A 26,182-nucleotide genomic window follows, 5' to 3' on the forward strand; every position below is an offset into this window, starting at 1 on the left:
TGATCCAGCAATCCCACTCCTGGGCACATACCCAGACAAAACTATAATTTGAAAAGATCCATGCACCCCTATGTTCATAGCAGCACTATTTACCATAGCCAAGACATGGAATCAACCTAAATGTCCATCAACAGATAAATGGATAAAGAAGATATGGTACATATATACAGTGGAATATTACTCAGTCATCAAAAAGAATGAAATAATGCCATTTTCAGCAACATGGATGGACCTAGAGATTATCATATTAAAAAGTAAGTCAGAAAGAGAAACACACCATATGATATCACTTATATGTGGAATCTAAAATATGACACAAATGAACATATCTACAAAACAGAAACAGACTCACAGACATAGAGAACAGACTTGTGGTTGCCAAGGGGGAGGGAAGGATTGGAAATTTGGGATTAGTAGAGGCAAACTATTATATATAGGATGGATAAATAACAAGGTCCTACTGTATAGCACAGGGAACTGTATTCAATATCCTGTGACAAACCGTAATGGAAAAGAATATGAAAAAGAATATATATGTATAACTGAGTCAGTACAGAAGAAACCAGCACAACATTGTAAATCAACTATACTTCAATAAAATTTTTTTAAAAAAGAATAAATTGAACAGAGCAGAAAAAATGGTATAGCCATTTTGGAAAACAGTCTGACAGTTTCTTATAAAGTTAACCATACAACCCAACAATCCCATTTCCAAGTATTTACTTGGGAGAAATGAAAACTAATTTAATTAATAGGTTCATAGAATTCATAGTTGTATACACACAAAAAGTTACTTTTACTGTATATAAATTATACCTAACTATAAAAAATTTTTTTAACTGACCAGAAAAACAAACAAACAAAAGGCTTGAAGTTTCACTTTTGAATTCTATCTATCACACACTTAAGGAAGAAATAACACTAATCTTACACAAACTCTTCCAGAAAATAAAGGGAACACCCTCCAATTCATTTTATAAGGCCACTTGATACTAAAACCTGTCAAACCCAATAAACATAAATGCAGAAATACACACACACACACACACACACACACACACTAAGTTAGCATAGGACTCCAGCAATTTACAAAAATAATTGTACATCATAACCAAGTAGGGTTTATCCCAGAAATGCAAGGTTATTTAAAAAATCAATGAGTTGTTGCTCAGTGTATATGGAATTTCTGTTTTCCAAAATGAAAAATTTCCTAGAGATCTGTTACAGAACAATACACTTCACATATTTTGATGGTCTCTCATAAAGTGTGTAAATATTTAAAATTGTTATAACTTCTTGCTGTATTAAACTTTTATTAATGCATGATGTCTTTTCTTGTCTCTTGTAGCCTTTTTTGATTTAAGTCCATTTTGTCTGGTATTAGCATAACAGGAGTGGTTCTTTTGGTTACTATTTGCATGGAATATCTTTTTCCATCCTTTCACTTGAAACCTGTTTGTATCTTTGGATCTCAAGTGAATCTCTCACGGACAGCATATAGTTGGATCATGTGTATTTATCCATCTGACATAATACTATCCTGGCAATCTCTGTCCTTTTCATTGGAGAGTAATCCATTTACATTTAAAATTATTACTGATAAGGAAGGACTTACTTCTGTCATTATGCTATATACTAATTCAATCTCCTCACTAGTAATCAGTCTGTTCAGATTGTTTGTTTCTTCATGATTCAAGCTTGGTAGGATGTATGTTTCTAGGAATTTATCCATTTCTTCAAGGTTTTTAATTTGTTGGCATATAATTGTTCATAGTAGTTTCTTACAATCTTTAGTATTTCTGTGCTATCACTTGTAAGGTCTCTTTCATTTCTGATTTATTTATTTCAGTACTCTCTTTTTTTCTTGGTGAATCTAGTTAAAGTTTGTCAATTTTGTTTATCTTTTCAGAGAACCAGCTCTTAGTTTCACCGATCTTTTCTATTGTCTTTTTAGTCTCTGTTTCAGTTATTTCCATTCTGATCCTTATTTCCTTCCTTCTAACTTTGGGCTTAGTTTGTTCTATTTTTTAGTTCCTTGAGGCATAAAGTTAGGCTGTTTATTTGAGATCTTTCATTTTTCTTAATGAAGGCATTTACCACTATAAACTTCCCTCTTAGAACTGCTTTTGCTACATTCCTTAAGTTTTAGTATGTTGTTTCCATTTTCATCTGTCTCAAGATATTTTTTGGTTTTCCCTTTGATTTCTTCTTTGACCCATTGGTTTTAGGAGCTTGTTGTTTAATCTCCACATATTTGTGATTTTCCCAGTTTTCCACTTATAATTAATTTCTAGTTTCATACCATCATGGTCAGAAAACATACTTGATATGATTTCAATCTTCTTAAACTTATTAAGACTTGTTTTGTGGTCTAACATGTGATCTATCCTAAAGAATGTTCCACATGTGCTTGAGAAGGAGATTCTGCTGCAGTTGAATGGAATTTCCTGTAAATGTCGGTTAGGTCCATCTGACCTAAAATGTAGTTTAAGTCCAACATTTCCTTATTGATTTTCTGTCTGGATAAACTATCTGTTGTTGAAAGTTGAAAGATTTAATGAATTTTTAGGCTATAATAGAAAACTAACAAGAAATTTCTCCCCTGAGACTGTTTCGGGTCCTTTAAACCACTCTGATCCACCTCTGCTATTAGTTCTCCTTTAGTGATCAAGTGTAAGAAGCACTGGATTGAAGAAGTTGGTTCTCTGCTATAGTTATGTCATCTCTGATAAAATCATTCTCCAGCAGGCGGATGACTTACATGGAAGGATTGGTACAATACTCCCAACGATAGATTTTTCCTCTATCTCTGCTCTGCCCTCTTCTTCACATCCTTTGAAGAGGCACCTTGCTGCTGGTTAAAAGCGTGAACTGTGGAGTCAAACTTCCTGGGTTGAAATCCCAGCCCCACCACTTAGTAGCCTCGGGAAATTTAACTTAACCTCTTCCTGCCTGAGGCTTCTCATCTCTAAAGTGGATATAATAGTGTTTATTTTATAGGATTATTATAAGGAAAATATAAGAATAATAGTAAAAGGCTTAGGTCAATACCTGTGTGTGCCAACTTAATTGAGTTCCTATTTCCTATGTCTGCAATGTACTGTGATGTTAGTATTTCTGATATAAATTTGTCTCTCAAATAGAGGTGGGAGGAGTCCTTGAAAGAATAGGTCTTGTCTCTCTTCCTCCTCTCTCTCAATCCCTCTGCAACTTTTTCTCTGGCTCCCTCTCATTCTCTCAACAAATATCTACTGAGCACCTTCTGCGTACCAGGCACTATTTTAGGCTGATGATTATATTTTGAATCAGAAAAGCATTTTCCCTCCCTTTTTACAATATAATGAAACAAATCAGTACTTGAGCAGGCTATTGCAGTGCAACAAGGTAGAAAGAGGGAGGGGAAGGCAGGAACACAAGGTATTCTGTGTCTATCTATTCTTTGTGTTTCTGTCTCTCTTTTTCTGTCTGACTCTGTCCCTCTCTTCCTCTGTCTCTGTGTGTATGCCTCTTGAAGGAAATTAAGAGATTTCCCAAAGTACAGGAAGAACTTACTGTATGAGTACGGTTAACCTGGGATAGTCTGGTTGTAGCCAATTCTAGCCAGCAGGGGGCAGGAGTGACCAGCTGTATAAATCAGTGCAGTTACTCAAATGTTTCTAAGACCTACTTTTAAAAAGTACTTTTTAAAAAAAATTTTTATTATAGTTGATTTACAATGTTGTGTTAGTTTCAGGTGTACAGCAAAGTGAATCAGTTATACATATACGTATATCCACTCTTTTTTAGATCCTTTTCCCATATAGGCCATTACAGACTATTGAGTAGACTTCCCTGTGCTCTACAGTAGGTCCTTATTAGTTATCTACTTTATACATAATAGTGTGTATATGTCAATCCAAATATCCCAGTTTATCCCTCCTCCCCTTACCCCCTGGTAACCATAAGTTAGTTTAAAAAAAAAAAGTTCTTTTAATTTGTTCTGTGGAATTCTTTCAATTTTTAAGCTGTATAATTGTTACATAGCAAAAATGACTATTGGTATTGTCATGTTAAAACAATTCCAATTTGGCAAATTGGAATAAGTTTCTACTGATCATGAATGTTGATTTTGTTTTCACACAAGGATTTAGCCCCTCCTTAGACGTCCAAATAACAAAATTTTCTGCCTTTTTATATTCAGCAGATAATTTCAACTGGAGACAGGGATGGATGGAAAAACTTACACTCCCAAGACATCAGGCCTCACCAGCAATCTTGGGCTTCTCATTTAAATTCCCTGAGTTTTTACTGAAGAAGTTTGCAAAGACCAGGGTGAAGGCTATATTGGACTGCCCAGGGAACCACACTCTTCAGGGACTGTGGACATTAGGAAGACATGTCCAGTTGACAGTGAACGGCTAAGCCAAGGGTATGACCTTGCTTTCTAATCTCTTGGCTTTCTGCACTCACAGCTGTCACAACAGGGGCCTTCCCAAAAGTCAGACCCACCTCAACTGTGTTAAAAAGTTGGGGTTCTTGAATGTTTCCAAGGAACTTACCTTTTATCCCTTTGTTTGATACTTGTTTTACAAAAGATATGTTTTGAGTTTCTATTCAACATGGAAATTATCCTCTAGCACTCAAGGTGCTTTCTATAGTCTTTATTGGTGCTTTCTAAACATTCCTTAAAACAAACAGATTTGGTACAGAGAAGAATACTCTTCAATTTCCTTGTTTTTGTTATATAGTTTCTTCTTAATTCTAAGTATTTTATTTTTAATATTTAACAATAGTACATGTTATATATTAAAAATTTGAAAAATACAAGATTGAAAGCAAAAATTGTCCAACATTCTACCAACCAGTGATAACCAGCACTCATATTTTGCTCTACAACTTTCTGGTCTGGCTGTCTCTGTCTTTAAGAAAAGTGGAATCACACTGGATGTGACAGAGACTAAGAGTTGTCTCCCAGGATTTGTTCTCCTTTTCTTTCTATATAGTAAGATCTCAAGCTTTTAGCTCAGCATATGACCTCAACTTGCAGCCTGGTGTGGCCATAGAAATTAAGTTCTAGCCAATGGGCTACAAGTGCAATGATGAAAAGTTCTAGCAGATTTTCGTGAAGCGGGGAAATACCCTTCCATCTCCTTCTCTTCCTTTCCCGTAGTTAGAATGCAAACATAATGATTAGGGCTGGAGTAGCCAGCTTAGACTGCAAGAAGCCCCGTGCTGAAGGTTACAGAACAATCACATGCAAGGAGCCTGTGTCTCTGATTACCCTGGAACAACCGTCCCAAGCTGGAATTCTGTTTACATGAGGGCAAAGTAAACCTCAATCTTGTTAAAGTCACTTTTTTTGTGTATTTTTGTAACTCACAGCCACACTTCATTCAAACTAGTATGCTAGATCTATATGTAGTTCTATAATTACATTCAAATATCCAGTCTCTTTTCTTTATATATATATATAGTACAATAAGTATCATCCTGCCACATAGCTTTATTGCTTAAAATAGGGGAGCAGCGCCCATGTAAATAGCTTTGAAAATATGGTTTTTAATGGCTGCATAATATTCTATTGTGTCATAGTTTAACCATTCCTCTATTTCCCCCAATGTATTACTCTTATTTCTAATGAGGAAGAGGGAATCTCCTTGTATATAAACCCTTGTGCACATTGCTAATTATTTTAGGAAATAGTCCTACATGTGATTAGTTTTTATATTTTCACTTTTATCTACTGTTGGGATTTTATTGTTATTTTTAGAAAAAAGTATGTAGTGTTTGATACTTATAAAAGAATATTTATATAATGACTATGTAAGTTTAAAGAAGAAGAAGAAAATAAACACCATGGAACCCTTTATCCAATCTCAGAACTCAACCACTATCAATATTTGAAGTTGCATGTGGGATCCTCCCTAGTCTTAACCCCTACTAACCTCCAGAGAAAAATACTGCACTCAAGTTTGTTGCTGTCATCTCTCCCTTTTTTGTTGTTATTTGTCTTACCACATATATATCACTCAGTTCCTGAAGCCAAAAGTATTGGAGTCACTCTTGAATTATTAGTCTTACCCCTCCCATCCAATCTGTCAGCAAATCCTGCTGGCTCTGCCTTTAAAAACATATCCAGAATTCACCACCACAGCAACATTCTATTTCAAGCCACCATCTCTCACCTGCATTACCAATGTAGCCCCCTAACTTGGTTCCCTGTTTCCATCCATGCCCCCTTCCAGTCCACTTTCAATACAGCAGCCTGAGTAATTCTGTTTAAACCTAAGTCAGATGGTGCATGAAGTCAGATCTTTGCATAATAGCTCTCTATCTCAGAGAAAAACCCTACAATATCACATGGTTGGTCCCACCCCTCTCTCTCAACCTTGCTTCTCTGAACACACTCAGACCTTGGGGCTTTTGTATCTGCTGTGTCTCCTGTCTGGAAGGCGCTCTCCCCAAATCTCTGCACAGCTAACTCCTCGCTTTGTTCAAGTCTTCCCTCAAATATATCTTCTCAGAGAGGCCTTCCCTGGCCACCCTATCTAATTAATCTCCCTACCACTTCCTAGCCCCTTCCTTTAAGATTCACTTTCTACTTTGTTACATGTTTAATTTACTTATCTTGTTTGTTGCCTGTTCCATCACTTGAAAGTAAACACCATGAGGGCAGGTTTTTTGTCTTTTGTGTTTACTGCTGCCTCTATCTTTGGTGTCTAGAACTCTGCTTGGAATATAGTAGTTACTCAAAACACATTTGTTGAATCAAAATTGAATTGAGTGTATATATTCTCATACCATATATTGTTTAGCTTTGTGGCTTCTGAGTTTTATGAAAATGGTATCCTCCTCTATATGTACATCTATGTCTTGCTTTATCTACCCAATGTCTTTTTTACACATTTTTAAAATTAATTAATTTATTTAATTAATTTTTTGCTGTGTTGGGTCTTCGTTGCTGCATGCGGGCTTTAGTTGCGGCGAGCAGGAGCTTCTCTTCGTTGCGGTGCGCGGGCTTCTCATTGCCGTGGCTTCTCTTGTTGCAGAGCATGGGCTCTAGGCGCACGGGCTTCAGTAGTTGTGGCTCACGGGCTCTAGAGCACAGCCTCAGTAGTTGCAGGCACGGGGTTAGTTGCTCCACGGCATGTGGGATTTCCCGGACCAGGGATTGAACCCGTGTCCCTGCATTGGCAGGTGGATTCTTAACCACTGCACCTCCAGGGAAGTCCCTCTACTCAATATTATATGTCTGGGGCTTCCCTGGTGGCTCAGTGGTTGAGATGCAGGGGACGTGGGTTTGTGCCCCGGTCCGGGAAGATCCCAGATGCCGCGGAGCGGCTGGGCCTGTGAGCCATGGCTGCTGAGCCTGCGCGTCCGGAGCCTATGCTCTGCAACGGGAGAGGCCACAACAGTGACAGGCCCGCGTACCGCAAAAAAAAAAAAAAAAATTGTATGTCTGGTTTACTCATGTTTGTCTGTATGACTGTAATTAATTCATTTTCACCACATTTTGATATTTTGCTGTCTATGTCATTATTTAATTAGCCATTCTTCTCTTGATGGACATTTAGGTTGTTTCCTTGTTGAGTTATATATACTTATGCACAAATGTGTATATAAACATTTATATACATTTACACATAGGCCTCTGGGATCTTGTTAGCATGTCTGTAGGATAAAGTTTTACAAACGGAATTTTTGGAGTAAAGGATATTCCTGTTTTCTTGATTTAAAAAAATTATTTTTAACTGTTATATAAAAATAAACATTAGATAAAACATACCACCTTAACCATTGTAAAGTATACAGTTAAGTAATATTAAGTATATTCACAGTGTTGTAAAACAGCTCTCCAGAAGTTGTTCATCTCGCAGAGCTGAAAGCCTATGCCAATTAAACAACAACCCTGCATTTCCCCCTCCCTCCAGCCTCTGGTAACCCCTATTGGGATCTTCTCTTTCTGTAAATTTGACTAGTTTAGATATGTCGTAAGTGGAATCACACAGTGTTTGTCTGTTTGTGACTGGCTTATTTCATTTAGCATAATGCCCTCAAGTTTCATCCATGTGATTAATATGCATCTTTTTTTGTACTATGTTGTCCTTTTTGTTCCACTTCCTGAGAGATTTCTCCACTTGATTTTCTATTTTTCTCATAAGTTATTTTTCACTATACAGTTTCTTTTTACTTAACAAGGTGAGCATAAAAACGAAATAATATCATAATTATGAAAACAGTATACTTAGCAGGAATTAATTCAGTAAATACAGGGAGTTCCCTGGTGGTCCAGTGGTTAGGACTCGGCTCTTTCACTGCTGGGGCCCAGGTTCCATCCCTGGTCTGCAAACTGAGATCTTACAAACCATGTAGTGTGGCCAAAATTAAATTGAATACAAACATTAAATCTTGTATTTTTTGGCCACCTTTAAATATTTTAAAATTAATTTTATTGAAATATAATTTACATATAAAATTAACAAATTTCAGGCGTTCAACTCAATTTCCTTTGACAAACGTATACAGTTCCATAACCATCACCACAATCATAATGTAACATCTCACCCCAGAAACTTTCCCCATGCCCTTTTTTAGACAATTCTCTCCTCTTGCCCTTGGCCCCCGGCACCACTGCATGGGAGGGCATGGGAGCATATTCTGAAATTATCTTTACAATTTTTCTGTAGAGCTAAAATTATTTCAAATACAGGCAGGCATACCATGTTTTGTTGTGCTTGGCAGGTATTGCTGGGGTTTTTTTTGTTTTGTTTTGTTTTTTACAAACAAGGTTTTGTGGCAACACTGCGTTGAGCGAGTCTATAGGCGACATTTTTCCAATAGCATTTGCTCACTACATGTTTCTGTGTCACATTTTGGTAATTCTTGAAATATTTCAGACTTTTTCATTATCATTATATTTGTTGCGGTGATCTATGATCAGTGACTTCTGATGTTACTATTATAATTGTTTTAGGGGCACCAGAAACTGCACCCATTTAAGACAGTGAGCTTAATCGGTAAATGTTGTGTGTGTTCTGACTGCTCCACCAATTAACCATTCGCCTGTCTCTCTCCCTCTCCTCAGGCCTCCCTATTCCCTGAAGCACAACAATATTGAAATTGGGCCAATTAATAATCCTACGATGGCCTCCAAATGTTCAGGTAAGAGTTGCCCGTCTCTCACTTTAAATCAAAAGTTAGAAATGACTAAGCTTAGTGAGGAAAGCATGTTAAAAGATGAGATGGGTCAAAACTAGGCCTCTTGTGCCAATTAGCCAAGTTGTGAATGCAAAGGAAAAGGTCTTGAAGGAAATTAAAAGTGTTACTCCAGTGAACACAGGACTGATAAGAAAGCAAAACACCCTAATTGCTGATATGGAGAAAGTTGTAGTGGTCTGAACAGAATATCAAACCGGCCACAACATTTCCTTAAGCCTAATCCTGAACAATATCCTAACTCTCTTCAATTCTATGTAGGCTGAGAGAGGCAAGGAAGCTGCAGGAGAATAGTTTGAAGCTAGTAGAGGTTGGTTTTTGAGGTTAAAGGAAAGAAGCCATCTCCATAACATAAAAGTGCGAGGTGAAGCCACAAGTGCTGAGGTAGAAGCTGCAGCAAGTTATCCAGAATATTTAGCTAAGCTAATGAATGCTGGTGGCTACACCAAACAACGGATTTTCAATGTAGACAAAACAGCCTTATATTGGAAGAAGATGCAATCTAGGACTTTCATTGTTAAAGAGGAGAAGGCAAGGCCTGGCCTCAAAGCTTCAAAGGACAGGCTGACGCTCCTGTTAGGGGCTAAAGCAGCTGGTGACTTCGAGTTGAAGTCAATGATCATTTACCATTCTGAAAATCCTAGGGCCTTTAGGAATTATGCTAAATCTAGTCCACCTGTGCTCTGTAAGTGAAGCAACAAAGCCTGGATGATAGTACATCTGTTTACAACATGGTTTACTGAATATTTTAGGCCCACTGTTGACACCTACTGCTACTCAGAAAAGAAGATTCCTTTCAAATAGTACTGCCCATTGACCACACCTGGTCACCCAGGGGCTCTGATGGAGATGTACAATGAGATTCATATTGTTTCCATGCCTGATAATACAACACCCATTCTGCAGCCTGTGGATCAAGGAGCAATTTCAACGTTCAAATCTTATTATTTAAGAAATACATTTCATAAGGCTATAGCTGCCATAGATAGTGATTCCTCTGATGGATCTGGGCAAAGTCAATTGAAAAACTTGTGAAAAGGATTCATCGTTCTAGATGCCATTAAGAACATTCACAATTCATGGAAAGGAGTAAAAATATCAACATGAACAGGAATTTGGAAGAAGTTGATTCCAACCCTCATGGATGACTTTGAGGGGTTCAAGATTTTAGTGGAGGAAGTAACTACAGATGTGGTAGAAATAGCAAGAAAAATACAATTAGAAGTAGAGACTGAAGATGTGACTGAATTGTTATAAGCTCTGATAAAACTTTCATAGAGGAGGAGTTGCTTCTTATGGATAAGTAAAAAAAAGCAGTTTCTTGAAATGGAATCTACTCCTGGTGAAGATGCTATGAAAATTGTTTAAATGACAACAAAGGATTTAGAATATTATGTAAACGTGGTTGATAAAGCAGCAGCAAGTTTTGAGAGGATTGATTCCAACTTTCAAAGAAGTTCTACTCTGGGTAAAATGCTATCAAACGGCATTGCATGCTACAGATAAATCATTTGTGAAAAAAGAGTCAATTGATGTGACTGACTTCATTGTTGTCTTATTTTAAGAAATTACCAGTCACCCCAACCTTCAGAAACCACCACCATGATCAGTCAGCAGCCATCAACATCCAGGCAAGACCCTCCACCAGCAAAAAGATTATGACTTGTTGAAGGCTCAGATGATGGTTAGCATGTTTTAGCAATAAAGCTTTTTTTATTTTTTAAATTAATTCTTATTGGAGTATAGGTGCTTTACAATGCTGTGTTAGTAAAGCATTTTTAAATTAAGGTATGTGTACATTGTTTTTTAGATATAATGCTATCACACACTTAATAGACTACAGTATAGTGTAAACATAACTTTTTTATGCATTGGGAACATAACATATAGTGTAAACATAACTTTTTTATGCATTGGGAAACCAAAAAGTTCATATGACTGACCTTATTGCGATGTTTGCTTCACTGTGGTGGTCTAGAACCGAACTTGCAATATGTTTGAGGTGTGCTGGTACAAAGTTTAGTTAAAAGAGCGAAAGAGTGACTACAAGACCTGTACTCACGTGTTATTCATTTTGCTGTCCTGGAACCACTTCATTCCATTATTTATCACCCAGTGATAGGGTGGCAACAGTATTAATTTCCTATTGCTGCTGTAACACAATTACAACAAATGTAATTGCTTAAAATAAGAGAAATTTATGATTTTAAAATTCTGGAAATACAAAGTCAGAAATGGGTCTTATGGGCTGAAGTCAAGATTTTAGCAGAGCTATGTTCCTTCTGGAGATTCTAGGGGAGAATTTCTTTCCTTGTCTTTTTCAGCTTCTAAAAGTCATCTACATTCCTTGGGTTATGGTCCCTTTCTCCATCTGTAGGGCCAGCAACACAACATCTTCAAATTTTTCTCTCTCCCTTGCAGTCACATACCTATACTTCTGTTGCCACATCTCCTTCTGTGACTCTGACCCTCCTACGTCTCCCTTAAAACCCTTGTGATTATATTGGGGCCACCTGGATAATCCAGGATACTCTTCCCAGCTGAAGATCCTTAAGTAACTCAATCACATCTACAACATTCCTTTTGCTGTGGAGGGAGTTAGTACGGGTTAGGCTATGGACATCTTTGGGGGAACATTTTTCTGTTTACCACATACACCTGTGAAATTCTAGGAACGTTGGTTACATCCTAGGGTGGTCATGTAGTTGGGAGGTACCAGGATACCAATATGGCCCTACTTACTGTGTGAGATTTGTGAACTAAGTTTCTATCATACTTTGATCTGTGGGGAATGACTACAAGAGACAGGGATGCAAAGCTGAGGAGAATTGCCTAGTTTAATCTGATGCTTTGGCAGAGCGGGGGTTTGAATTTGCGATCCGATCCAAGGAACTGTATTGGAACGATCCAGGCAAGAGTGAGACTTATTAATATGGATACTCCTAGTCTGTGACCAGAAACCTAGACAGAACCCAAGATGGACAGATCACCCTCTGTAGCAATTGGAACCATCTGATACAAAGACAACCTGCAGCGGCAGGTAGGTGAGGGAAATACATTGATTACTTAGTCCTGGGGAATGCCTAATTTCCATAAGCTTTCCCAACGATACTGTAGCAGTCAAGTTCGATGTTAGAAAGATGATGCTTTGGTTCAGTTATAAGAAGGCGATGTTAAAGGCCCTTACTATCCTAAGTAAAGAATAAAGAATACTGTTAATTCTGTCACTGGCTACCAGTGTCTGCTGACCTAGGGGCTGAAGGGGAAAAGTACGTTAGGTACGTGTGCAGTCAGTAAATGGGTGGATTGTGGTTAAAACACGTTCTTAATTAAGGGGGGCATCATGCTACCTACAACTACTGCTGAGAACAGGTGGATCCCATAGATTGTAGACAGAGGTACTGAGTGTGCTAAAGTGTAGGGGTTCCAGGTAGAGATGCTGATGGGTAGTAGACACCCTGATGACAATAATCAGGGTCACATACAGTTGGCTTTCAGGAATTTATCAGTTTGGGGCTTGGGCAATGGCAGAAAAGAGTTTTCTAGAAAAAACAGTTACAGATTGCATAACTGACCAGTATATTATTACCGCTTGTACTGGATATTTTCTTTTTGTCTTCTAAGTCCCCTCTCCACTGTTTCCTCCCTTCTCAGTAATCTTGGAAATTGAATTTAATAGACTGCATCAATAAGATTCCATACTCTCAGGCTTCCTGCTGGGCTTGAGAGGCACTGGCAGGAGGGCAGAAGGAGGGAAGAGGGTCATGGCCAGGCATTATTCCTCAGCTCCCTGCCTGCAGGCTCACTGCGGGTTAGCTGTCTATACACAGGCCACAACTCCTACAATTACAACTACTGTCATCAGCTTCCAATGATTGGCCTTCTCCTTGTCTCTTCAAGGGGGAAGCAGGGGACAGGTTTGGGGGTGGATAAGAGCTCCTAATGGATTTTAGTCCAGGGTGTTTCACCTTCCCTTTTAAGGATTCTTTTAAGCCTGCCCAAACCTCTGTAAATAGCCAATTTATTAAGCAATCCTCAAATACTCCTCTTAAGAGTGCCATCTGTCTCTTGCTTGTCTCCTGACTCATACATCACTCAAACTAAGGAATAGATCCTCCACCATGGGAATTCCTTATAAGCCTGAGCAGTTCAGGGGTGGCTTGGGGTATTGAGGGGTGCTTCTGAATAATAAAAGTTAGTTTTCTGATTTAAAGGAATGCAGCAACCCCTGTGATGGGGAGATGTCTGTTTAACACCTTGGAATTAATTTATTCAATAAATAATTATTGAGCATATGTTATGTGCCAGGTACTGGTGATACAGCAGTGAAGAAAACAAACACCACTGCGCTTGTGGGCCTCTATGCAGTTGGGGGAGATAGACGATGAGCAGAATACATAAATAAAATCCATACCGTATGTTAGATGCTACGAAGGAAAAATAAAGGCAGGGAAGAAAGATGGGGGAGTTGGAAGATGCGCAATTTTAAATTGGATGCTCAGTGAGAGCTTCAGTGAGGAAGTAACATTTGAGTGATGACTTCAAAGAGAGTTGGCAAAATAGTTGCTGGGATGTACAAATAGGATTCAGGATACGAAGTAGGTGCCTGAAACCTTACATATCAGATATTTGCAGGCTGAGAGATTTTGCTGTTTCTGTGACATTACATGAAACAAGCTATTTTCCAAGGATACTCCAGCCAAATTTTCATTATAGCAGCTGTCAGCCATAGCGCTGATGGTGCTGAGAATGAGCTGAAGGAATGTGGCCATGCTTGGCATCTTTTACAAAATTAGGCTGCAAAATCACCCTCTCCCTATCTAATCCTCAGGACTAGTATATTACAGTATAAGAAAACTATCCTCTTCCCGTGTTATTCCTCACCCATTCCTCCTTCATCTATTCCAACCTTAAATACACTCATACCTGCCTCCTTTTCCTCTCCTTATCCATCTGCTCCTTCAGACTCCTTCTTTTCTCTCTCTCCACCACGTCCTGACCTTCCTTGTATCTACCCACCCCACCCCCCTGCCAGACCTGGTCCACTTTGCTGTCTCCCCACTACCCTATAGTTACTCACGACTTTGGCCCTACTTTTCTGGTACTTGGACTTCAAGAAAGGAAAGTTGAAGGACTTCAATTGCCCCTTCTCAAGAAGTCTTTTTTTTTGGCCCCACTGCATGGTAGGATCTTAGTTCCCCGACCAGAGATGGAACCTGGGGCCCCAGCAGTGGAAGCGCAGAGTCCTAACAACTGGACCACCAAGGGATTTGCAACAAGTTATTTTTAAGCATTGGTCTCAATCTGCCTTAAATGAGATAAGAAAGGACTTTCCTGAACCATGAAAAAGCAGAAAATTTCTACATAATTCGAATTAGTTTTAGAGGCATATTCTCCAGGGCTTCCAGACCTTTATCAATTAGCCAAACTTCTTGTGGGTCCTGGAGATGCCAGGATCCACTTATAGTCTGAAAAAGCCAAAGACTCATAATTAAATCAAAATATAACCTAGGTCAATCATAGGGCTAAGGAGAGTGGAGAATAACTCAGATTTCATCCCTATAGAATCGACTGGTCAAAGATTCAAGGGTATAGATACTAAAGAGGCAAATGAGTCTCTAATTATAGGCATATCTAATTATATTATTAGGAAACATCTGGAAGGATTATTCAGGCCTAACCCTGATGACCACACGGTATGTGCTTTAGATACCGGTTTGTTAATAGGCTCTGTGCAGAACTTAGGCTGTTCAGAAACATATTAATTGGTAGAATGCTCCTCTCTCCAAAATCCATGCATAGGCTGATAAAATTAAATCCACAAAATGCAAGCTCCTTACTCTTCAACTTAAACAACTTGAAGAAAATTGGGGGTTGGACAGGACTACAAAAAGCACAATCCTGAAGATGAAGAAATGATGAGAAAAAAATGATGAAGACCCTTGGTCTAGGACCTGGATAAAACGTTTGACTTTATCAAAATTAAGGATTTCTTTTCGATGAAGGACATTGTGAACAAAGTTAATAAACATCCAAAAAATTAGGAGAAAGCATTAGTATTGTCTAATACCGATGAGGTATTGATATGTAGAATATATGAGAAATGCCTCCAAGTCAACATTGACAAGGAAGCCCAATGGAAACGGGCAGACTCTCAGACAAGGAACCCCAAGTGTCTGACATGCACATGAAAAGATATACAAAGCCATTAGTAAATACATAAATACAAATTAAATCAGTGACATAAGACTTTCTATCAATCAGATTAGCAAAAAGTAAATAGTCTATTAATGTGAAATGTTAGTGGGAAGGTGGAGATACAGGAACCCTCGTGTGCTGCTGGTGACAAATTAGGTTTGTTCGTCCATTCTGTAAAGATATCTGGCAGTCCATGGTCTAAATATACGTATTCATACATATATGAACATATAGGCTAAATATATATGTAAATTGCATTTACATAGTTATATATATATGTATATATAGTATGTATATAATTTATATACACATATATTTGCATATATGTGTATATAAATAGATTATAGATATTTAGACTATAGTTATATGTTCAAGAGAGAGATTCCTAAGTTTGTTCATTTGCCTTTCCATGTTTTCAAAAACTACCTTCCTTTAGCTGCGCTTTTGCCCTGAGAGAGCTCTGAGTCAGGCGAACAAAAGGCAGTGTGTTGTGTCAGTCCTTCAGAGAACCCGCAGACAGATGATAGCAGACAAACACAATTCCCTGGGAACAAGGCCCCCACTCCTTCCCTCCAGAACCAGGTATCCACACCAGGAACGTGAGCTGCCGGCCAGAAGACCCGCTGCTCTGTGGGGAGGGGGTGGGGCAAGGCTAAGTTAAAATACTTTAGACACTTTTTTCTTGATTCAGTGTTCTCTTGGTTGCTATAAATCTTTGACCACATTCCAGAGTTCTGACAAAGTTGATTCTGGCAGTTTTTGTTCATTTTTTTGGTGTTTCTATGAAAGGACAGGTCCTTCAGGCTACCTACTCTACCATTTTGACTGACATCTGGCCTCACCAAGAATTTTTAAAAAATAAAGCCAATGGCCCCTAAATGCCTTACAATGAAAATATATACTATTCAGTGCATAAAAGTAGTGAGGAAAATACATTCGCTGACTATTCTAGGTTTTGTATTAAGAGGACATGGAGCGCATACTTTTTGAGTACCGGTCATGCTGCAAGCGCAGTGCTAGAAATCTTATATTTATTAAATCATCACTGACTAGCTTGGGTCATCTGCGGCCTCTGTAAAACAAGAGGGTTAGATGATCTCTAATGTCCTTTCTAGCTCTAATCCTGTATGACTCTAAAAAGATCTTGCTTTGTATTTTGAAAAGAACCAGAGTATACTTACTGTTGAAATGGAAACATGTTAGAAAAAAGAAAAGATGAGTTGCTGAGAAATAAATGCAGTGCTGTACCTGATGTAATACTGATGACTGAAGATGGGGCTTCTAGATGTCAGTCTGGCTAATGGTAGAGTCAGGCAAAGAGCAGGTAACCGGGAAACAGGATGGTTGGGGGAAGGGAACAAAAAAATAAATAAATTCCTGTTTTTAAAACCTTTTCTTTTTTTTTTTCCTGTTGCTCATCTTTTTGGCTGCAGAAAAGATAACATGCTCTGGGGTATTGAGGGCTGGAGATGGGAAAACTGGGAGAAGATGGAAAGAGAAGGGAGTTAGAACTGCCAGGGGAAAGCGCAGGTGGTAGACTGAGACAAAGAGTTTCTTAAATGTATTTATGGATTCAAGAGCTGTTGAATTACCCCATCTCTTCCCTTTTTTTGTAGTCTGAAATTAAATGAAAAGAGACAAGTGAGAAAAATGAATAAAAATCTACAAAACTGAAACTAGAGTGATTTAATAACTCTAGGACCAAACAACATGAACTTCAGATCCTAGTCTAGGGAACAAGTGACTTTCTCAGCAAACAGATAATGTTTATTATCAAAAGGACACAAAGTGGGGACTTCCCTGGTGGTCCAGTGGCTAAGACTCCATGCTCCCAATGCAGGGGCCCCCGGTTCGATCCCTGGTCAGGGAACTAGAGGCCACATGCCGCAACTAAGAGTTCACATGCCACAACAAAGATTCCGCGTGCCACAACTAAGACCCAGCGCAGGCAAATTAATAAATAAATATTAAAAAAAAAAGTACACAAAGTGTTCCTCTGTTCACCTATCTGGCACTCTGCCAGGCAATGTGTAAAAATTAGGCATAAACGTACACAGGAACTATAAAGAAACAAGAAAAATGAAGACCAAAAATTTAATCAGATGGTGGGAATGTGAGTGGACTGGTTTGTTTTTGTATTCCTGCTATGGTGTGATTTTAATTCTTGTAAAACTGATTTTAAAAATGTAAAGTCACTAATCCTGTAACACAGTAATTTATAAAAGAAAAGATTTATCAAATGTCAGATATATTACCAGAGTCTTGAAAGTCATCTTTGACTGCCTGCAGAGTAACCAAACCTCGATCAAGAATCTACATTGTTTTCACTGATCTCAAGAAGAAATCTTGGTGGTTACTCAAGTTTTATTTCAAAGATTTGAAACATTTATGTCTGGCACACACCACATGCCACATACAGTTGTTTCCACAATGACCAGATATTTTTTACAGTTCAGGTCTTAAAATTTGAAGAAAGAAATCTCATCCTAGGAGCAGCATTCATTTATTCAGTCAATCACTCATTCACTCACTAATGCAACGAGTATCGATGTTTCTTAAGGGAAGGAAACAGCTATGTGGGAAAAGACGCAGAGTGGCAGGTACATGGCGGCCCTCACTTCCAAAATTTATCCCAGTTCTCTCTGTGGGATCAGATTGCCTAGTGTGTATACCCTATCCCTTATTTTGTTGTCCTTTGCTTGAATTCTTGTCTTGATAACTTTCTCAGTATCTTTGTTCCTATTTGATAGAGGAAAAGAATCCATGTAACCAAAATGAATGTTTATTGAAGCCAGGTATATATTTGCCAGTTGCCAGGCGTATAGCAATGAATAATACAAGGGCCTTTCCATTGAAGAACTTGTAGTATAGCAGGGAGACAGGAAAATAAGCTTATAGTTAAATGGAACGTATGTTATTCTCCACAGGGAAATGTACTGAGTGTTATGACAAACCTAAAGTTTTTTCTTTTTAAACAAATAATCAATCTGAAAGGAATAATCAACAAAATCTTCAGGAAATAGGTTAAGGGGGGAAACGCCTCAAACTTTACCAGATTTTCATGGGACAACATGTCATTTCTGAAATACAGATGAAGTAAGAGCGCAAATTTTATAGTCAAAAAACCTGAGTTGAGGGACTTCCCTGGTGGTCCAGAGGTTAAGACTCTGCCCTTCTAATGCAGGGGGCGTGGGTTCGATCCCTGGTTGGGGAACTAAGATCCCACACGCCGTGGAGTGTGGCAAAAAAACCACAAAAAACAAACAAAAAAACCCTGACTGGGAATCCTGACTCACAACTTTCTATTTAGAGGACTTTTAGTAAGTGAATTAATCTCTTTGAGTCTGAGCTTCCTCATCTGTAAAATAGAAACAGTAATTCTTAATTCACAGGATTCTTTTGCAAATGTTAAATTAAATGAGATAGTAAATACATTTATGTTTTTTTGCAAGTTAGACTTATTATTACTGACCTGAGAGATTTAATTCTCTCGTCAGTTTATATTCACATCATAAAACATAAATTAATTTCATTGTTTTCATTTATTTTGTTGTTTGGGGGGCAGGATATGCATATCATGCAGTGTGTTAGACCACACAGCCAATTTATTGCTGCTGAGTCCTTTAAAAATTTCAAGAGGGATTTTTTAAAATTTGATATTAAACTAAGCAAAAAAAATTAGTGGGTCTAAAAGTAAATGCATTTATTATAGAGATTCCCACACAGTTGCTCTAGAAGTGGGAACTGTTCTCTCTTCAGACTTAGAGAAGGACTTACAAGACAAACCTAGCCTAGATGCTGCTTTGCATGGACACCTCTTTCCTGATTTTCCCAGTTAGGAAATATTAAGCTAAACCAATGCGATCTCCTAGCTCTCTATGGGACACATCTTCTAACTCTAAAATACATTTTGGGGCGTCTAGTCAAGCAGCTGGACACAGATGTATTAACTACAGTGAGGCTGGGCTAACCAGGAAGGATGGGAGTGTGAAACTGTGTGTGCCCATTTGATGAAAGAGCAGTACGGTGAAAAGTGGGACGAATCGGCCAGAGGAGAATAAATGAAACTGAGGCCATAGGAAGAAGTCTAGACAGGGAGGTGGCATTTGATATCCAAGAACAGATTAACAAACACAGATGATATTAATATTCAGGGAGGATAACTGACTTCAAGAAGTTCCAGCTAGAGGAACTGCTTGTTCACCCATGTGGTCAGACAAAGCTCCTAGATACAGGGACCTAGAAGCAGGCAATATTCTGACATGCAGGCAGGTGGACATGACATGAGGCTGGGGCTCAGGGACTGACTCTCAGTTTGAGAAGGAGTCTGGGGATTCATGAGAATAATTCTAGAGAATCGGAGTACCAGGCAGGTCACAAGCCAGGTTTTCAAACACTGGAGAACAAAGCAGTGATCTAACTACCGAAACTGATGCTAGATGCAAGGTTTCTCAACCTTGGCACCACTGACATTTTGGACTGGATAACTCTTTGTTAGGGGGGGCTGCCCTGGGCATTGTAAAATGTTTGGCATCAGCTCTGGCCTCTACCCACCAGATGCAATTAGTATCCCCTCCTCAAGTTGTGACAATCTAAGATGTCTCCAGACATTGCCCAATGTCCCAGGGCAGGGTGGATGGGAGCAGGGGAAAAGTCGCCCCTAATTGAGAACCACTGCGCTGGCATATGCCTGGTGGGAGAGCACTGCTCCAACAGTGGAGGCTGGGGTAAGAGGGTCTCAGGGATGGTTTGATCTAGAGGACGGAATGACTGACAGTGGCCCAGTAAGACAGTGTAGTGAAGCGTTCTGCCAGATCTGTCGCTTTCATCATTTCTGTGCAGCCTGTGCTGTTTTCTCTACTCCCCTTTCAGTGTGCTTTTGCGTCTTGAGCTGCCCTTGGGCTTCTGGTTTCTTTGCCTCCTATACACGGAGAGCCAAAAGACCTGGGAGAGCCTTTGGCCAACGGCTGATGTGGCTGATGTACTTGAGACAGATCCCTTGCCTAGAGGCTTCCCTAACGTTCCCCTGCCCTCCTTGGGGCTTTGCCTGATTGGTCTCTTCCATTTCCCTGCTTCCCCTACTCTCTACTGATTCTTCTGGGAACATGTCCTTAATAAATTACTTGCACACAAATCTCTCCTTAGGGTCTGCGCCCAGGGAACCCAGCTTAATATAGCCAGGAAGGCTGGGGTCAAAGGACAGAGTCAGGTTTGAGAAACAAGTCCAGGAGAGCAGCTCAGAATGAAGGTTATGAAGGATAAGCTGGCCTGAAGCCCCCATCATATGGGTTTCCAGTGTGAGCCCTGCAATGAGAGAACTGACTGAAAGGAGCTGGGGTCAACCAGACAGTGTGGTCTTGGCCTCAGGAACAAGATTGAAAGAAAGAATAAAGGACAAGGCTTTAAGATGCTATAGAAATAACTATTAGAAGAAATATCTCTAAAATGATTTCTTGTTAATATTAAATGTCTCTAGAGAATTTATCATCACAGGATGAAAGAGAAATTATCATCACACCCTGAAAACGGTGCAGTGGAGCATTTCAATCTCTGTAATATAGAAACAACCCGGCAAATCTATATACTGCCACTCCTCCCTCGGCTGGTTAAAACGTTCAGTGAACTGCTAGGAGTGGAGGACATCTATCAGAGGTGACTGTTCCCTCTTCTTTCTCAAAGCAGAACTACTTCTGCACCATTTTCACTCTGGTAGCTGATTGATACAATGATTTTGGGAAGGACCAACTAAGAGCAGTTTTGCAGTGAAGATGGCTATCTTGTTAAAAAATTTGCTCCTTCATTGTTACTTCATTGTTACTGCCATGCCACACAACAGGGACCAAATTCTGATGGGCCATATGTAAGAATCATTTTATGTTCGTAAAGAGGTTACAATAAAGACAGAAAATAAAATGTTTAAAAAATCATTTTGGAAAGTAAGCATAAGTAATAGATAAACAACTTATTGTTTACATTTAGAAACATGATGTTTGAAATAGTAGGTTATAGGTTCTCTAGTCACAATTTGTCTTTCATAATCATTTTCTTATTGTGTAAAGAAATCATCTGTGTTCTTCAGGTAGTATGTAATTTAGACCAGCCAGCAAGTTATAATTTTTAATTCTGAAAATTAAAGCTTAAGGGATTCTTTGAGAATATTCTTTAAGAAGTACACAGACAGTATGTGCCAAGAGGCATTAAAGACCATTTCTGGACTAAGTAAAATTCTTTGAAAAAGAAAACTGTGGAAATGAATTGATTTCAGGAAAAATAATTCAGAGAGAATTAATGATGACAAAGGAAAAATAATAGAGTGAGACTAAAATAAAACTAAAATTAAATTCAAAACAGCTATTAATTATGAGTTTAACATAGTTTTAATCTCCAAATGCTTTAGATTATAAACAATAATTAAAATATAATTATTGATAAAAAGTGAATAAGAAAGCACTTACAAACACATTTGCAAATAAAATTTCTTATTAATTCATTCAACTAACAGATCTCTGATACATTTTCTTCAGCACAGATGCCCATGTTCTGTACCACATGAGACACTTCCCCTGACCACATAGATCCATCACCCTTGACCACAGCTGTTTGAACCAGGTGTGTCCCCTGCTCCAAAAACAGTTAATCTGTAATCTTTCTGGACCTATGAGGTGGTCCAGCAAAAGGCACAGCAAAATAGGAATATACCATATATATGTGATTTGCAGAACTACTTAGATTCTTTCTCTTTAGAAATATGAATGTGACACATAAAGAGAACATATGTAGTTGGTAGGGTAGTGAGACAGAAGCTAAACAGACACAGAGAAATAAGAAAAGCAGCAAAGACCATGAGGTAGCAAAAGACACGGGGAAGCAGAAGCCATAAGAAAACAGAATCTCACTGATGCGTAGAACTGGAGTGAGGTAACTGGTTGGAAGAGGCAGGAGAAATATTAGTAGAAACATGGAGTAGCTGTGTCTTGGTAATACTTGAGCATTCAAGGGAGAAGGAAGCAAAATGCATCTGCTGCTAAGATCAATCAAGCAGTATGGACACCAAAGGTTTTTCTAGTTTTCAAACTACATTCTAGGCTCTTTGAAGCCAAGCTTTTCCTATATTCCCATGGGGCCTGGCTTTATGGTTGAAACTCCTTTCTCTCTCATGCACTATTCTTTGAACCCCTACTGCCTGAGGTATCTAAAAATAATCTAACTAGTACACCATGAAAAGGAGTTTGGAGTTCAATCTGAAAACAATAATTATAAAAGGGATTCACATTTTCATTTCAGAAAGAAGACCCTGGGACCAATGTGGAAATAAGTTGAAAATGGACTAGAGGTAGAGATTATACTTTGGAATCTGTTTTAAATCAGCGAGAGATGGTGATGGATGATCGATGAATTGGATTACGAAGAGGGATGAATGAGCAGAATTTGATTCAGCTTAGATGTAGTCAGGGAGGGAGAAGGAAGAATCAAGTCTGATTCCTAGTTTCCTCGTCTGGGCAACCAGATGGATGGTGATGCCTTTCATTGAGAAATGTGACGTATGAAGAGGACCGACTCCTTTATGGGGAGGAGTGGCAGGTGCCGGTGAAACTTCCAGGTAAAGAAGTCCAGTAGGCAGTGGAATGTTCATATCTGGATCTCACACAAGAGCTCTGGAGTTATAATCTTGTGTATAAGGGCTTGATATCATGAATTTCAGAGATATCTGAATAACAATTTCTTGTTTTATTTCCCTAGCACTAACTTTAGGGATGCTCTTGGACTAGGCTGTGTTAGCCTAGGGAAGCTGAGAATATAGGATTTGTTCATGTCTGAATATCCTCTGTACTGCACCTTAGCTATCACACTGTACATTGTATAACTCTGAGATTGATGAGTTACCTTGCCTAGGTGAGGCAGTCTCTTCAGAAGGCTATGTATAGGACCGGTTTAGCTTTACGTATATAAGGCTAGGACTGAAGGGGAAGTAAAGTTTCCAGAAGGTCTGATGTTATATATTCCAGAAGGTCTGACTATTTGGAAGGTCTAGAAGCTTGCACTTTCATATCTTGGTTGATATTACAACTATATTCCTTTCTGTATCCCTTAGATATGTAAATCCAAGTGTTATCCCTATTGTGGTATTTCTGTTAATCTGGACATTCTATTGGTATTTGTCAAAATGGAGGTTATATTGGGTGATATCAATGGATTGGTAGGAATTGAAGTCATGGTGTGTATAAGATCACTTGGGAGGATAAATTAAGAAAAGAGAGCTGGGAACAGAATCCTGGGAAATACTAATATTTATGGAGTAGGTGAAAGAGAGAAAAGTCCAAGAGGAGAATAAATGAATGATGATGAAATCTCAGGGATTGAACAACTAGCAAGGTAGATTGAGTAATATTTGTATGTCATCCTTAAACTGAGATAGATGTTTCAGAATGATATTAGATGTTTTCTTCTTACACATGAATACATGCTCATTGTTAGATTAACTTTCTAAAAGATTCATAACAAAGGCTCAGAAAAAGATGGGTTTCCTAATTTTCAACTAGAAAGTTAAAACTTGTTGATAATTAAGTCTATTTAGAAGTTAATAAAACACTTAGCGTGAGTAATGACCTCAAAAGTTACCTTTTTCTATTTAAAACATTTACTCAACACTTAATGTGTGCTAGGTATTGTGCTTTACCTGCAATATCTCATTTAGATATTAGAACTACCTCATGAGATGGCACTTGTATTTTCTTCTTTTAAAGAAGTAGAAGGCACCCCAATGTTCATTGCAGCACTGTTTACATTAGCCAGGTCATGGAAGCTACCTAAATGCCCATCGACAGATGAACAGATGAAGAAGATGTGGTACATATATACAATGGAATATTACTCAGCCATAAAAAGGAACGATATTGGGTCATTTGTTGAGACGTGGATGGATCTGGAGACTGTCATACAGTGTGAAGTAAGTCAGAAAAACAAATATCGTATATTAACGCATATATGTGGAACCTAGAAAAATGGTACAGATGAACCGGTTTGCAGCGCAGAAGTTGAGACACAGATGTAGAGAACAAACGTATGGACACCAAGGGGGAAAAGCCGCGGGGGGGTGGGGATGTGGTGTGATGAACTGGGCGATTGGGATTGACATGTATACACTGATGTGTATAAAATTGATGACTAATAAGAATCTTCTGTATAAAAAAATAAATAAAATTTAAAAATTAAAAATAAATAAAGAAGTGGAAACTGAAAATTTGAGAGGTTAAATAATTTGCTGGAGTCACCCAGATAGTAACTAACAGGGCAGAGATTCAAATGGAGGGCTTTTTGACTTGAGAGCATGAGGCTTAGCTACTATTTGATAATGCTGTAAAAGCATTACTTATGGTAATAAAAGGTTACATTTATCAGGCATTTATTAGTGTGATGTTCAATGAAGACAGATTCTGTAGGCACATTACACTCATACCAACATTTACAGGTGTGCTACAATTTTAAAAGTACTTCCTGATATACCCGAAAACAATAATACATATTTGAAAAATTTGTTTTTGGTACTAAAAGAGAAATGATTCTGTTTTCAGAATGCTAACTCCTGAGTTTATCTGATTTCTTAACTTGTGAAACCAAAAATTGTTTTTACCTTTGCTAACTTGCTTGGTTTTGGAATAAAGTCATGCATTGTTCCTGGGGCAATACAGCCTCTCTGGGCATATGTAAGTGGAAAACTATTTGTTCTTGTTTTTTTTTAAAGAAATTTACAGAATACTAGCTATAGGTAATTGTTACACATTAAGAAAATTTTGGCGTTTCAAATCATTTTGTGTCACTTTTAATTAATGAATTCCAACTGCATTCCCTCAACTATATATAATAGAGATGTAAAAGACTCTAGGAAGATTGATTTTGAGTAAATCATGCCAAAGTTACTAATAATGAAAACAAATAGGGCTTCCCTGGTGGCGCGGTGGTTAAGAATCCACCTGCAATGCAGGGGACATGGGTTCGAGCCCTGGTCCGGGAAGATCCCACATGCCACGGAGCAACTAAGCCCATGCACCACAACTGCTGAGCCTGCAAGCCACAACTACTGAGCCCACGTGCCACAACTACTGAAGTCCGAGTACCTAGAGCCTGTGCTCCGCGACAAGAGAAGCCACTGCAATGAGAAGCCTGTGCACTGTAACCACGAGTAGCCCCCCCTCGCCGCAACTGGAGAAAGCCCATGCACAGCAACGAAGACCCATAGCAGCCAAAAATAAATAAATAAAATAAATAAATTTATTAAAAAAACAAATAAATTTCAATAGAAAAATTGGCTACATAGGAAAAGGCACTAGATGGGATCTCAATCCTAGAGCAGCGGTCCCCAAACTTTTTGGCACCAGGGACCGGTTTCGTGGAAGACAGTTTTTCCACGGACGGGGTGGGGGAATGGTTCAGGTGGTAATGCGAGTGATGGGGAGCAATGGGGAGTGGCAGATGAAGCTTTGCTCGCTGGCCACTCACCTCCTGCCGTGCGGCCAGGTTCCTAACAGGCTGTGGACCAGTATCGGTGGCCTGGGGAGTTGGGGACACTTGTCATAGATTACTAGGCCAGTTATTAGAGGCTCATTTTTAAAAAGCTCCCTGGGACCTCAAGAATAACATCTGCCACATATTCCTGTATTCTGCCAAAGTTTTTTTTTTCTTTTTTCTTTGGAAATAAAGCTTTAGTAGAACACAGCTGTGCCCATTCCTTTGCATATTGTATGTGGCTGCCTTTGTGACAATTCTGCCAAAGTTTTTATTTTTTAGCTAA

General features: G+C 38.6%; 1 long non-coding RNA gene across 2 annotated transcripts in view; it reads left to right on the top strand.

The window, feature by feature from the left end:
- The window catches only part of LOC117203945 (uncharacterized), a 28,930-nt gene extending 3,619 nt beyond the window's left edge, over positions 1-25,311 (top strand). Inside the window, exons 2-5 of one of the 2 annotated variants that reach the window (XR_007469980.1) lie at positions 4,181-4,408; positions 9,065-9,141; positions 22,678-22,726; positions 24,183-25,311. This is a non-coding gene — a long non-coding RNA (uncharacterized LOC117203945). Of the gene's footprint in view, positions 1-4,180; positions 4,409-9,064; positions 9,142-22,677 lie in introns of both variants that reach the window. The other variant, XR_004486919.2, reaches the window with a different exon arrangement.
- Positions 25,312-26,182: the final 871 nt, after the last annotated feature.

This window comes from Orcinus orca, chromosome 11 (genome assembly GCF_937001465.1).
Source record: "Orcinus orca chromosome 11, mOrcOrc1.1, whole genome shotgun sequence".
Taxonomy (NCBI): Eukaryota; Metazoa; Chordata; class Mammalia; order Artiodactyla; family Delphinidae; genus Orcinus; species Orcinus orca.